Below are 14,900 nucleotides of genomic sequence, written 5' to 3'. Positions count from 1 at the left end.
TTGGCCAGGTACTGATTTTATCTACGGTGTATTATAGTAAGTTGACTGTGCCCACCAAAAATAAGTACAGTAATCAGAATATCTAAATGTTTTATTTAGCTAAATCTCGTTTACAGTTTCATATACCAAACCATATAAATGTGGCAAAAAGTATGTAGATATAATTAGCCTGTAATAATTAGACTGTATAACCAGATTGTGGAGTTATACTTCTCTAAAATTGTCACAACAATGACCTTTGCTTTTATTCTGATTATGAATTGGAAAAAGTATAAATAATAATAGGCTGCATTAGGTTAAACAGATCCAAACCTGTGATTTTTCTTTATACTCAGATTTCCTCATAAAATAAAATTATGCGTTTCAGAAACAAATCATAACAACAGGCCCCATTTATTGTCTCTATATCTATAAACACAGCTATACCTTCATATGTTGCATCGCAATTAAGCTTTCTGCCAAAACCTTCCTGTTGTACTAGTAACTGATCTGCTTTGGATGACCTTCCCTGCTGTATAAGTGTTGTTTTCTTATGTGTAGCACTCTTGCAGTAGATTCTCTGGTGGCTTAGTTGTTTGGGATCCGTGCTGCTGTTAACTTTATGTTGCACTCTCAGCTGCTTGATTGGAATTAAATTCTCAAAGGAAGCCATGCATGTTTCTGTATGATCTGCAAGATTCATCATAGACAGCACATCACTAATTGAGATATCATAACATGGATAGTCTAAATTAAATTAAACACACACTGGAGCAGCTGGTTTGTGTACATCACTGGACACTGATATCCTCACAGTACTTAAACCCCTCCTGCCTGTTGCATATATATTGCCCCTCCTCCTTCCTTTGTGCCTACATTAGAATGCTGTAAAATGACCTTGGCCTAAAGATTATTTCAGAAGGTCTCAAATTGTGAGAACAAGACTCTCATTCAAACAGCAGTTTCACTCTGCTCTTTGTAGCTAAAGAATCCTGAACATGCCTTTGGGACACATAAACCAGCACTTATTTGTATACGTGTTCCCATGAAGCAAAGATATGGCAGCATTGCTGAGTCTTCTGAGATTCTGTAGTAATGCAAGTCTTAAGTATTTAAGAGGTCATCTTTTGTAGTGATAAGGTATAATATCAAACTAGACATACTTAAAGAGATACTGACACCAGAAAATAACCTTTTTTATTATCTATCATAACATTGTCTTTGAATGCTATTTATAATTTTGCCATAAAATTATTTGCCTGATGATTGTATTTTAGTGTCAGTATCACTATAATAAGTGGAGGATTGCCTATTATATAACACAACTAGACCCATTTCTCTTCAGAAATAAGTTATACGGTTTACATAGAACTTGACATGTTGAAATAATTTTATTTTTTTGTAAATAATAATTTCAGAAAGTGTGCCTAATCCTTTCGGTACCTATCTATTGGTTTTGACTTCATGTCAGTGTCAGACTAACAGGCCAATGTACCAGAGGATCTCACAATGGGCCCCACCCAATGGAAGCTCTCATCAGCCCTGTTGTTAATTTAACCATGAGCCTATGTAACATTTACATAATTTAGAACTGTCACCAAAGTAGAATCTGTATATAAGTTTCTCCAAAAGGCACTTGGATACCCAGTCCTGCACTGCTGCATTTTGCAACTCCCACTATTCTGATTCCTACTTAGTCCACATATCCTAAATTCCATGGCACCCACAGTCTGCTTTGTATCCAATTTATGCCTACATCCCTCTCCACATGAGCCTATTACTTGCATCCAACCTAAAATCTGCAAAGCAACTGGTGTTACTGCATACCTGATTAAGATGTTACATTGCATCATTAATAAAGAGATCCAGTTAACTATATATAGAATTGATCTTAGAGCAGCATTAAGTAGCTTAATCTTCCCCAAAATCAATTACCCAAACTATATTGTGTTGTGTGGCAACATGCAATTAAAAATAGGTTGATTCAGCTTAGCTTGAGGACACTGTAAGAATTAGACCTGGAATACACTGTAAGGAATTGTTCAGTGTAAAAATAACATCTGGGTAAATAGATAGCCTGCGAGACACCTGTTCTCATTTTAGGGGACTTCAACATCCCCATTGAAACTCTGCTTCTCCTGCCACCTCTAAACTCCTCTCTTTATCAACTTTATTTGGTGTCTCTCTCAGTGGACCGACTCACCTACCCACATCGAGGGTCATGCTCTTGATCTTATATTCTGCCACTCGTGCCGCCCATCAAACCTTACTAACTCTCCTTACCCCCTATCTGACCATCACCTACTCTACTTTCAGATAACACTTTCACCTGCACTATCACAACCATCTCTCTCTACCCACACGTACAGAAACCTTAACGCCTTAGATCCACAACAATTATCAACAGTATCAGCATAATCCATCTCTCACATTAACAATCTTTCCTGTCCAAATAGGGCAGCTTCTCTCTACAATGATGCTCTTTCAACTGCTCTTGACTCCCTTGCTCCTTCTATCACCCGTCACAGCCGACCAGCTAAACCTCAACCCTGGCACACTAATGTAACTCGGTATCTCAGAAGATGTAGTAGATCAGCTGAGCGACGGTGGAGAAAGTCACAAACTGATCCTGACTTCATCCACTTCAATTTATGCTCTCCTGCTACAATCGAGTGCTATCATTAGCTAAAGAACAATATTTCTCTAATTTACTCTCCACTCTGTCCTCTAAACCGCAGCGATTGTTTGCCACATTTAACTCACACATATGCCCCCTCCACCTCCTGCACCCATTAATGTAACTGCCCAAGATCTTGCTCATTTCTTTAATAAAAAAATCGATCTCATTAGACTGAGCATACCGTCTGACAACAATCTAAAACTCATCCCCAGTCCACTCACATCCACTTTGCACTCATTCATCCCTGCAACACTAGATGAAGTTAGCAAACTTCTAGCCTGCTCAAAACCCACAACCTGCTCCCTTGACCCCATACCCTCTCATCTCCTTTATCCAATCTCTGATACACTCTCTCCTGCACTTATCCACCTATTTAACCTTTCACTCTCTACTGGTACTTTTCCATCCTTATACAAACAAGCACTAATCATTCCTATCCTGGGGAGCCCTATCCTTCCCTTGATCCCATCTTTCCCGCTAAATATCGTCTGGTTTCCCTTCTTCTATTTGCATCCAAATTACTAGAAAGGCTTGTTTACAAACGCCTGATCCAGCATCTGACTCACAACTCCTTTCTCGACCCCCTGCAATCTGGATTCCGCCCAACATACTCAACTGAAACTGCACTCACCAAAGTAACCAATGATCTTCTACTGGCAAAGTCTAAAGGTCACTATTCCATACTAATCCTTCTAGATCTCTCTGCAGCCTTTGACACATTTGACCACACCTCCTAGACATTCTACACACAGCTGCCATTCGTGACACTGCTCTTTCATGGTTTACATCTTATCTGTCTGACCGTTCCTTTAAAGTTGCCTTCTCTAACTCTACTTCTACTATGTTCCCCCTCTCTGTTGGAGTTCCTCAAGGCTCTGTTCTAGGACCTTTGCTGTTCTCGCTCTATACAACTTCGCTAGGAAAACGTATTCATTTGTTTGGACTTCAGTATCACCTTTATGCTGATGACACCCAAATCTACTCCCGATCTTTCTAATTCTGTCCTTTCCCAAGTTACAGACTGTCTCTCTGCTGTCTCCTCGTGGATGTCACAGCGCCACCTGAAACTGAACCTTTCAAAAACAGAATTCATTATATTTCCTCCAAGATCTTCCCCTGTCCCTCAGATATCACTCACAGTAAACAACACCACCTTCTTTCCACCACACAAGCATGCTGCCTAGGAGTTATCCTAGACTCGCATCTGTCTTTTTCACCACACATTCAAACACTTGCAAAATCTTGTCGCATTCAACTGCGCAACATTGCCCGAATATGACCATATCTCAGTTCAGAATCAACTAAAACACTGATTCAGTCTCTCATCATCTCCCACCTTGATTACTGCAACTTACTCCTCACAGGTATTCCAACAAGTCACCTTTCACAACTCCAATCTGATTTAAATGCAGCTGCCAGACTCATTCATCTAGCTCGCCGTTCAACATCAGCTGCTCTCATATGCATGTCCCTTCACTGGCTCCCAATCTCCTCTATAATCAAATCCAAATTACTAACACTCACTTTCAAGGCCCTTAATAATGAAGCCCCTCCTTATATTTCATCTCTAATCTCCAAATACTCTCCTTCACGCAACCTTGCTTTGCTTCTGATCGTCGCCTCGCTTCTCCTCTCATTACTTCTGCCCATTCTCGTCTACAAGACTTCTCTCGGGCTTTTGCTTTTCTCTGGAACTCTCTGCCTCGAGCTGTCAGACTTTCTCCTTCTTTCCAAACTTTCAAGCGCTCCTTAAAGACCCATCTGTTTAAAGAAGCTTATTCAATGTTCCTTAATTAATCAATCATTGCTGTATCAAAAATCACAAATTGTTTCTAAAATCCTAATGTCTTAATTGTACCCTAACCTTTACTTTGTAAACTCTAATTTGTAAGGCCCTTTAATCCTATTGTACTATGTAACCCTATGTAAAAAAAAGGTAATGTATAAAGGCTGGAGTAACTGGATTTCTAACAGAACAGAACCCAACTTCCTGCTTTGCAGTTCTCTTGGTTTCCACTGATTGGTGTCCAGCCAGTAACATGTAATCAGTGACTCTAGGGGGGGCCATATGGGTCATAACCGTTTGCTTTTGAATCTGACCTGCATGCTGAGGATGACTAAGGGCTGAAAAGCATGAAGTTCTATTCTGTCATGTTAGACATCTGCTCACTTCATCCTTTATTGATTATATTTTGGCTAACTAACTAACTAACTAACTAACTAACTAACTAACTAACTAACTATATCTGAAATGTATTTATTTTGTGCAGCCTATTTACCCCCTTTTTATTTTTACACTGAACTATTCCTTTAAGGCTTATTTTAATGCACATCCTCATCTCTGTCTTTCTGGCCCTGGGAATTTTTAGATTTGGCCCTTATGATTTTGGAGTTCCATGACCTGTATACTCAGCCTTCAGCCTCACACTTTTATATGGTCATGGAACTCCTCTATAACTTATAATATCCTTATATATTACAATAGGGAGTACTTTATTTACAATATATTTGTGGCGGTCTTGTGGTGAACACAATTCAAAAGCAGCAACAGAACTTGTCTTGTATTAGTTGTACCTTTGTTAGCACGCTGGGTACAACGGGCTGAGCTCATAGCTCTAAAGCGTTTGTACACTGTTTAATTTAGCAAATGCCTTCAGAATACTTTTTTTTTTGTTAACACATACTAATGTGCTATAAATAATGCTTGTGTAATTCTTATGTATGCATCTTTTAGTTTTCTTTATTTCGCTAAACAAATACGAATGACACCACGGATCACAAGATAGCACTTGCATAGACTTGTGTATATTAGTTTAAGCAATATAAACAGGCAAATGCCTGGTTTATAAATAATGCTATGCGATTCATTATCTGGAAACCTGTTATTCAGAAAGCTCCAAATTACAGGAAGGCCATCTCCCATAGATTTCATTCTAAACAAATCAATTAGAACTGTATGTTGTGTTCACTGTTCAGCCATTCAGTGTTCTGCGTATGATACTAAGGCTCCAGAAACAGGCAGCACATTATCAGCAACTTTCTGAAAGTTTATTCAACAAGGAGCATCTAACTTAACACCAAACATCAGGGTGCAACTCTGCTGTACAAAAGAGAGAGAGAGAGAGAGAGAGATAGCAGAAACTGCAGCACAGCGCCCACTATATTACTCCCAATGGTAAAGTTACAGACAAATACACTGCACTGTAAGGATTTGCCATTTCCTAGGGCAGATGGGTGTCTCACAATTTTAGTCAAGTGAGAGGAGGCTCTCTGATAAAATGATCATCAAAAGGTCACACAGGCAAGCTGCATTAGAACTGATACATGTTAAAGCAAATCATAAAATAAAAAGCCCATGAGGGAAAAAGTTGCAAAGAGAATAAAAATTGCAGTGTAATATTCGTTAGACTGTTATTGCATTGCAAATTTCAACTTTGCATTGTGAGCAGCATAATATTTTTGAGCAAACATAACTTTTTCAGTAAGAGGTTTTATTACATACACTGCCACAAACTATAAAATTCGCAATCTTTCTGCCACTGTCGGAAATAATCACTAAACAGTTTGCAAAAGCTATATTAATTTCGCACAAAGAATAATTTGTTCATGCAGTGGCATATATTTTTGCATTGTGAAGCTTTCCCATTACCAACTTTTATTATATCCCCGCTATATGTTTTCAGCGATGAGTCCCTCGTGAAGTGGACCTAGTCCATTACAAAACACACAGTATTTTTACAGCTACTCTTACAAATCCTCTTGTCAGTTCCCAGTCCAACTTTGACCCTCTTTGACTTGCTCACCCTCAGGTCAGCCAGAGAGCTCTCCTTAGTGCCAAAGATCATAGGGTGGCATCAATGCCTCTTTTATATGCAGATGCAGCCAAAGCCTTATCAAGATGCTTATGCTGGCCACAGACTTGCCAACCAGGCATGGTATCAGACCACTTGGCCGGAACTAGGTGTAGGCAGAAGAGGCACCTGGCTAGGGTGCAACTATAGGGGAGCACAAGGCAGGTACCTGTTAAAGGGACTTCTGCCTACCCCTAGTCAGTCGACTTGGCCCGCCCCTTGGCCTTCAGGATAACACGGATACGTGGTGTGGTTGCCAAACTTTTGTTCCATTTGAACATATTTGAAGGAGCATCCAGTACTTATTGGAGATAGTAGCAATGGCTAACTTACTTAATGGGGGTACAGGTGCTCATGCAGACCTTCAGCTTAGGGGAGGTTATGAACACACTCATATTTTCAAATACTGGCTGACACAAAGCAGACATTCACATAGAGGCTGATGCATTTAAAAGTTAAAGTATTTAAAGAAAAAACATCTCTATAAATAGTCTTACACATTTTGTACCTAGTGGGCACTTAGTCATAGCCTATGACTAAAGGTGGCCATACACGGGCCGATAAAAGCTGCTGACAGACCGAGTCGGCAGCTTATTGGCCCGTGTATGGGGGCCCCCGACGTGTTTCCCCCGATCGAGATCTGGCCGAAAGTCGGCCGTGGGATCGCGGCCGCATCTGTTCGTTGATGCAGTCCCGCGATCCGACCGCCCGTTCGCGTTCGCTAGGATCCGATCGTTGGGCCCTAGGGCCCACGATCGGATCAGCCCGATATTGCCCACCTCAAGGTGGGCATATCGGAGGGAGATCCGCTCGTTTGGGGACATCGCCAAACGAGCGGATCTCTCCATGTATGGCCACCTTAAGTTTGTGCCAGCCAGTATTTGAAGACAAGATTTTGTTCCATTTGGGCTGAAAGCATGAACAATCACAACAGCAGAGAGTTAAAAGGGGTTGCAGCTCCTCTTTACTTCCACATCTGGCAATGCTCCATGCATATATGGTTCATTAGAAGATTCGATTTTCAAACTTGCTCAATCCACCAACAGACCCATATCCTTATTACAGTTATATTAGCCTTGGTGGGTGGGCCATGATGCAAATGCTGAAAACTATAAATAGTGATATTATTGGTACATGTGCGCACAGCTTGAGAATGAAAGCCCATTGAATCACTGCAAAATTGCTGCAGCCCTTATTACCCACCATTAAAAAAAACAGATTTCCACAGAAGTTCCAGACAGTGACAGTTGTAGACACCAAAGAAACACAAATATTGTAGTACGATAAAGCTTATATCATGTTTTTATTTTTGCAATAGTTTCCCTTTAAATTGTTGATAGTTAACTTGATTCAAAATAGTACTTTCATTTAGAATTCACAAAATGCATTGCATGGAATGTGAATTTATATGTTAAGGCATACAAATACACCTGGTTCAGGCTATATAATGGCTCTTACAGATGAGCGTTTTTACCTGCGCTTCCCTGCGTTCCGGATTCATGCGTTCAGCTGCAGGGGAGCACAGGAGTAGACGCACTGAATTCTTTTCAATGTGGCTGTACTCACACATATGCATGTAAGCGCTGAAAACAGGTTGGGATGCAGCATGTTGCGCTTTACCTGCGTTTGGCGCTTACATGCGTCTGTGTGAGTACAGCCACATTGAAAAGAATTCAGTGCGTCTACTCCTGCGCTCCCCTGTGGCTAAATGCATGAAACCGGAACGCAGGGGAGCACAGGTAAAAACGCTCGTCTGTAAGAGCCCTAATGCAGTAGGGTTGTATATGCTAGTTGCTTTTATAAACCTAGATGCAATATTTGATCTAGAGTTTCAAACCACAGAAGCCATTTATATGTTTGCTTATGTTGATTAGCTGTAAACTGCAGCTCATAAATGATTAGTCAGAGTACATTTTCTCCATTGTGTTGCACATGTAATTTAGTTTGTGGGACAAGAGAACGTCAATTACAAATCAAATTACCATGAGTCCCTGAGTCCCAAGGCAGTTGCAGCCCTGCAGAAATAATTTGTGAACCTGCCCAAGGAGCCAGTGATCCAGTATTGCTCTTGTTAAACCTTTATTCATTTTAACACTAGCAGGAAGTAGCAGGAATGCTAAGGTGCTAGACACCCACACACAACCATGTAAATGTGGTTGTTTTTAGCCTTAAAGGAGATAGGAGAACTAAAGCTTATCTAAATAAGTAGGGCAGAAATGTTATACATTATGTTTTGGGCTTCTGTACCAGCCCAAGACAAACACAACCATTTGACAGTAAAGTTCTGTGTCTCCAAAGATGCCCCAGTAGCTCCTCAACTTCTTTTCTGCTGATTCACTGCACATGCTCTGTGTTGCTTTCAGTTACTGAGCTTAGGGACTGTATATAAAAATATTAATGTCACAATATTAGGCTGATTAGTAAATAATTATTGGTACATGGCAGTTCATATACCAGCACAATTAGCATCACCTTATATGACAGGCAAACCTTGTTTTCTGCTTGATGATTTGCAACGATCCCTAAACTTTGCTTTCCAGCATCTGCTCAAAGGACATTGAGCAAACTGAGAAACTTCTTTGACAACTTTTAAGGCCTGCAACATTACAGGTATGGGACATGTTATCCAGAATGCTTGGGGTTTTCCTGATAACGGTAGTTTGGAGCTTCATACTTTCTACTACAAAATCATATAAACATTAAATAAACTCAACAGACTAGTTTTGCTTCCAATAAGGATTAATTATATCTATGAAGTACAAGTTACTGTTTTATTATTACAGAGAAAAAGGAAATCAATTTTAAAAATTGAGATAATTTGATTGCAACTGGTAAGTCTATGGGAGAAGCCTTTTCTGTAATTCTGAGCTTTCTGAATAATGGGTTTCCGGATAACAGATCCGATACCTGTACTACTATAAAGATGCTGAATCTATAAGCTGGTTCAGTAAGTGTGATGTATGAAATATGACATTTAATTTTAGGGATTAGTTCTCCATTAACTGAAGGCCAGAAAATAAGTGTATTACATGTTCTGAGTAGAAGTATTATTTTGTCTCCATTTTTTAAAACCTATTTATCCTAATTCTTGTGCTGTCAAAATATTGGGGTCGTGCTCTTGGTGCAGATTAGTTTACAGGACTTGCATTTTAGCAAAACTATTAAAAACAGGCAATTCATTCATTTAATCTTTGCACAAAGCTCTAGTTAAAAAGTTGATTAATAATTAACAATGTATCTATCATACGTAGCAAGAACCATTTACTTATTAATCAGCAATTCAAAATTAACTTACATTTGCTTCTTTTTGCTTGACTTCTTTTTGTAACTTGGTTGAATGCCACAGTGTTCACTGGGATTCTATTTTACTAATTCCACTAACAAGGTTTCTTTTTGTAAGTGTGCATATGTGAGAGAGCATATAATTAGATGTTCTCTAGTTTTTATGATTGCTTTGTTAATGCAGTGAAACTGGTGGCTGTTTGGGGAGTCTTGTTACTCTTTGTACAGCCACTTTTAGACTATATTTTTAGTTGTGCCAGTTCCTCCAAATAACAGTGGCAAGGCTATTCTTATAAAGATACTCAAATTCTGTAAACAAAAATAATGATCAAATAAAAAATCATTGCTCTCAAAAACCCCCCCAGATATAATAAGAATATTTACTTCTTCTATCACAAGAGAGCATTTTGAGGGCTTTTTAATCACTGCCATTTTGCGTTGTTGTGTTTTCTCCTCCTATGGGAATCTGATGACTCTAATGGTTTCCAAAAAATGGTTAAATGTTCCAAATACCCATTTACTTATTTGATTTCCAAATCCTTCGCATAATGCCCATGTAAAAATCTAGATGCCAGTGAAGAGAGGAGCATATGTAAATTTCATTTTTACAAAAAGGAAAAAACTTAGAAACAAGCCAAACTGTAAAAAATGTCACAGTTTATTTTGGAAACATGCCCATTACATATTTAAGGGGCCCATTTACTTAGCTCGAGTGAAGGAATAGAGGAAAAAAAACTTTGAATTTCAAATGGTTTTTTTTTGGCTACTTCGACCTTCGACTACGACTTCGAATCGAAAGATTCCAACTAAAAATCGTTTGACTATTCGACCATTCGATAGTCGAAGTACTGAATCTGGACGATTCGAAGGATGTAATCGTTCGATGGAACGATTTTTCGTTCGATCGAACGAATTGCGGTAAATCCTTTGACTTGAAGGATTTCAATTCGGCAGTTGAATATCGAGGGTTAATTAACCCTCGATATTCGACCTTAAGTAAATTTACCCCTAAGTGTTTAATGTTTATTATTTGTGCTCACCTATATGGGGTTTCTTAATCATTACAAATTCATATATAACATCGAATAGCTTCTCTAGTGCCTGGAAACCATGATTAAAGCCCTGAAGAAGAGCATGTCAAAGCCTTGTAAGAATGAATTATAAAAAGGATGATCTGAATTTGTGCTTGTATGCCAGTAACTCTCCTGGCTGCCTGTATATCACATAGAAAAAAAGAAACACCCCTACAGATAATAGGAACTTAAATGCTCCCCTGTACAAATCCCTTCACTGGCTTCCAGTTCCCTCTAGAATTAAATTAAAAACACCAACACTCTTATTTAAGGTCCTCAACAATAAAGCCCTCCTATTTCTTAGCTCTGATTCCAAATGCACTCCTTCACACTTCCTACATTGTGCTTCTGATCTTTCCCTCTTTTCTGCTCTTTCCCACCTGCAAGGCATCTCTCAAGCTCCAAGACCCACCTGTTTTGAGAGTCATATTAAATGCACCTTGCTTAATCAGATTTCAATTTATTTTGTATTAACCGTTCCCTTACCATTTTTTTCTGTGAAACAAATGACGATAAAAATTGTTAAACTACCCCTTGCATTAACTTTATGCCCTAAGTGGCTAAGGAGTACTCAAGGGGACAATGCTATAAGTGACATGAAGGGTTGAAGCTAGACACCCTTAGGGGCAAATTCATCAAGGGTCGAATATCGAGGGTTAATTAACCCTCGATATTCGTCTGGGAATGAAAATTCTTTGACTTCGAATATAGAAGTCGACGGATTTTGCGCAAATACTGCGATCGAATGATCGAAGGAATAATCATTTGATTCGAAGGATTTTAATCCAACGATCGAAGGATTATCCTTCGACCAAAAAAAGTTAGCCAAGCCTATGGGGACCTTCCCCATAGGCTAACATTGGGTTCGGTAGCTTTTAGGTGGCGAACTAGGGGGTCAAAGTTTTTTCTTAAAGAGACAGTACTTTGACTATCGAATGGTCGAATAGTCGAACGATTTTTAGTTCGAATCCTTCGATTCGAAGTCAAAGTCGTAGTCGAAGGTCGAAGTAGCCCATTCGATGGTCGAAGTAGCAATAAAAACACTTCGAAATTCGAAGTTAATGAATTGGCCCCTTAATGAAGTTCACTCTATACAGAATATCAGTATAAAAAGCAAATCTTTATTAATTCATCATATAAAAAATATCTTCCAGATCTAATGAAATACATTAAGTTTTCTTAGGTTCAGTAACCTATACTAACAGATATGATAAACCCTACCTTTCATTGCTGTAAGATGATTAAACCTTGCACCTTTTACATACATATACATGTATGGGATCCACTATCTGGAAACCCATTATGCAGAAAGCTCTCATTTACAGGAAATCCATCTTCCATAGACTCCATTTTAAGCAAATAATTCAGATTTTTAAAAATGATTGCCTTTTTCTCTGTAATGATAGAACAGTACTTTGTACCTGATCCAAACTAAAATATAATTAATCTTTACGGAAGGTAAAACAATCCTATTGGGTTTATTTAATGTTTATATTATTTTTTAGCATACTTAAGATATAGAGTAATAGAGATTACAGATAGACCCCTTATGCGGAATACCCCTGGTCCCAAGCATTCTGGATAACAGGTCCCATGCAAACTCCAGACTCAACTACATTCCGAACTACGTCTATTCATTTACTATCCAGTCATACAGTCTCTGATAGAATTCCTCTCTGTGTAGCGTATTTGTAAATGTATGGAGCCCATATGAAGCACAAATGAATGTTTGAAAAAGGTTTCATGGAAAATATAATATGGGTTCGGGAGTTTAATGTAGCCTCCAAAAACATCAGTATGATCGGTCTGCCTTGTAGATGATTACATTTGAGTTTGCACTGTGATATTGCTTCCATTATTTTGATAACCTATAAGAAACCAGTGGCTTATTCGTTGGAAATGCATTATGTGAGGATGCTTAATGGGACATCTGAAAATTTCTTCAGCTCTGATTTTCCGTTTATAGTATATTAAATAAAAATCAAATGCATAAAGAAGGCTGTGTAATTGGATCAGGATGATTAAAAGTAGATTGTACAAGGAAAGACAGCGCATTCATAATTTCTAAAAATTATTTTTAATAAAGTAATTGTTATTCAGAGCTGGTGCTCAAACAGAACAAAGATTTTGAGCTCTGATCTCAAGTCAAAGTATCCACAGCTGCCAAGAAATGTTATTTACTTACAGTTTTTACCAATCTTGTGCTTTGCTGAAGAAACTTACTGTGCAATTTTGCCTCTTCTGGCAGATGTTTATTGTTAAGTATTGTTTTAGGAAGTGTGGGACTGAAGCTAGTTGAGTTTATGTAGACAATTATTATCTAGATACCTTAATAATGGCTACTATGAATTTTATATTAAAAGCAAATTAAAATGGTGACATGCTTCAGGGTATTAGAATTGCTTGAGATTGGAGTTAAAAAGGTCACACCCTTCAAAGTGTCGATTAGTAAAACAGAAAGATAGACAACCTGATAAATATTAGCAAAAAGAGAAATGTAGGAATCTTGGATACTTATGTACCTTAACCTCAAGGTCTGCTTGGCAGAAATGTAGATAAAAGAATAAAAGAAACATACATGCCTGTGTGCATATATATATCAGGGAAGATAGAGGGACACAAAAATGCAGTAAAATAGTACTTTGCCTTTACTTTATTCCACTCACAGCAACATGAATAAACTGGGGACTCTCCCAGACACTGGACTACAATGCTAGAATCCTGTTACTCACAATTGAAATCAACCTATCACTTTGATTCCAGGTCATTTTCACTGATACCTTCTTCAGACACAGTCTTCTCGTTCACAGGACCTCTAAATCTCAGGCTCCACAGACCCCATGGCTCTCTCTCACATTCCCTCCTGAACTGGGAGGAACCAGAAACTCTAAGTATAGGACCACACCTCTTTTACCTCTATTGGTAGTTGCCACTTGAAAACCTTGATACTTTACACTAGTGATCCCCAACCAGTAGCTCGTGAGCAACATGTTGCTCTCCAACCCCTTGGATGTTGCTCCCAGTGGCCTCAAAGCAGGTGATTATTTTTGAATCCAAGGCTTGGAGGCAAGTTTTAGTTGTATAAAAATCAGGTGTACTGTCAAACAGAGCCTCAATGTAGGTTGACAATCCACATAGGGGCTACTAAATGGCCAATCACAGCACTTATTTGGCACCCCAGGGACATTTTTTCATGCTTGTGTTGCTCCCCAACTCCTTTTACTTCTGGATGTTGCTCACGGGTTCTAAAGGTTGGGGACCCCTGCTTTAAACCTTCTTTGTGGTTTTCCAGGAAAGACAGGTGTCTCTTCATGAAATTCAAAACACCTGCTGTGGGAATTCATTCAAATGGCAGAAGTGGTACCAGGGTAAATTAAAGTAGGTAAATGCCTGTGTTTTATTCACAGCAGGGGTTTCCACGATAAAAAGTACTATTCCGTTTTATACAGCATGAAGTACAGTTCACTCTTTTGATACCAGGAGCAGACTGTTCCCCTGACATGTATCTAAGAATTTGCTCAGTGTGACTGTGCAACTGGGGCCAACAAATTCTAGCCCAGCCCCTGTTGTTCTTCACATCTGCTATGTCTCACAATTCTGGCAGAGACATACTATTCCCCAAGGACCTTTCCAGCTACTGTGCCACACTGCTTATAATAAGAATTGTATTTTTGCTTTCAAAATGTGTTGAACAGTTTTTAAGACTTGAATTCTCAAAGATATAGCCCTGATACATTTTTTCCTTTATTTTGCAGTCGACACATTTCTGGACAACCTGGCTTTATTCTTAAAGCGATACTGACGCGTTCTTATAAAAATCATAGGAATGTGTCAGTATAAAATACTATAGGGACGTATCAGTAGCGCTTTAAGGACCTTCCAGACCAAGTCAGCAGCTTGTTGGCCTGTATATGAGGTGAGCAGATCTGGCACTGTATGGCCAGCTTTAGTCTAGGTGCAATTTATTTCTGGGAGAATATACCCTAATGTAGAGAGACAATATTGGGAAATACAGAATGACCAGAATTATGTTTA

This window comes from Xenopus laevis, chromosome 1L, assembly GCF_017654675.1.
Source record: "Xenopus laevis strain J_2021 chromosome 1L, Xenopus_laevis_v10.1, whole genome shotgun sequence".
Lineage (NCBI taxonomy): Eukaryota > Metazoa > Chordata > Amphibia > Anura > Pipidae > Xenopus > Xenopus laevis.
Note: the sequence above shows the minus strand (reverse complement) of the source record.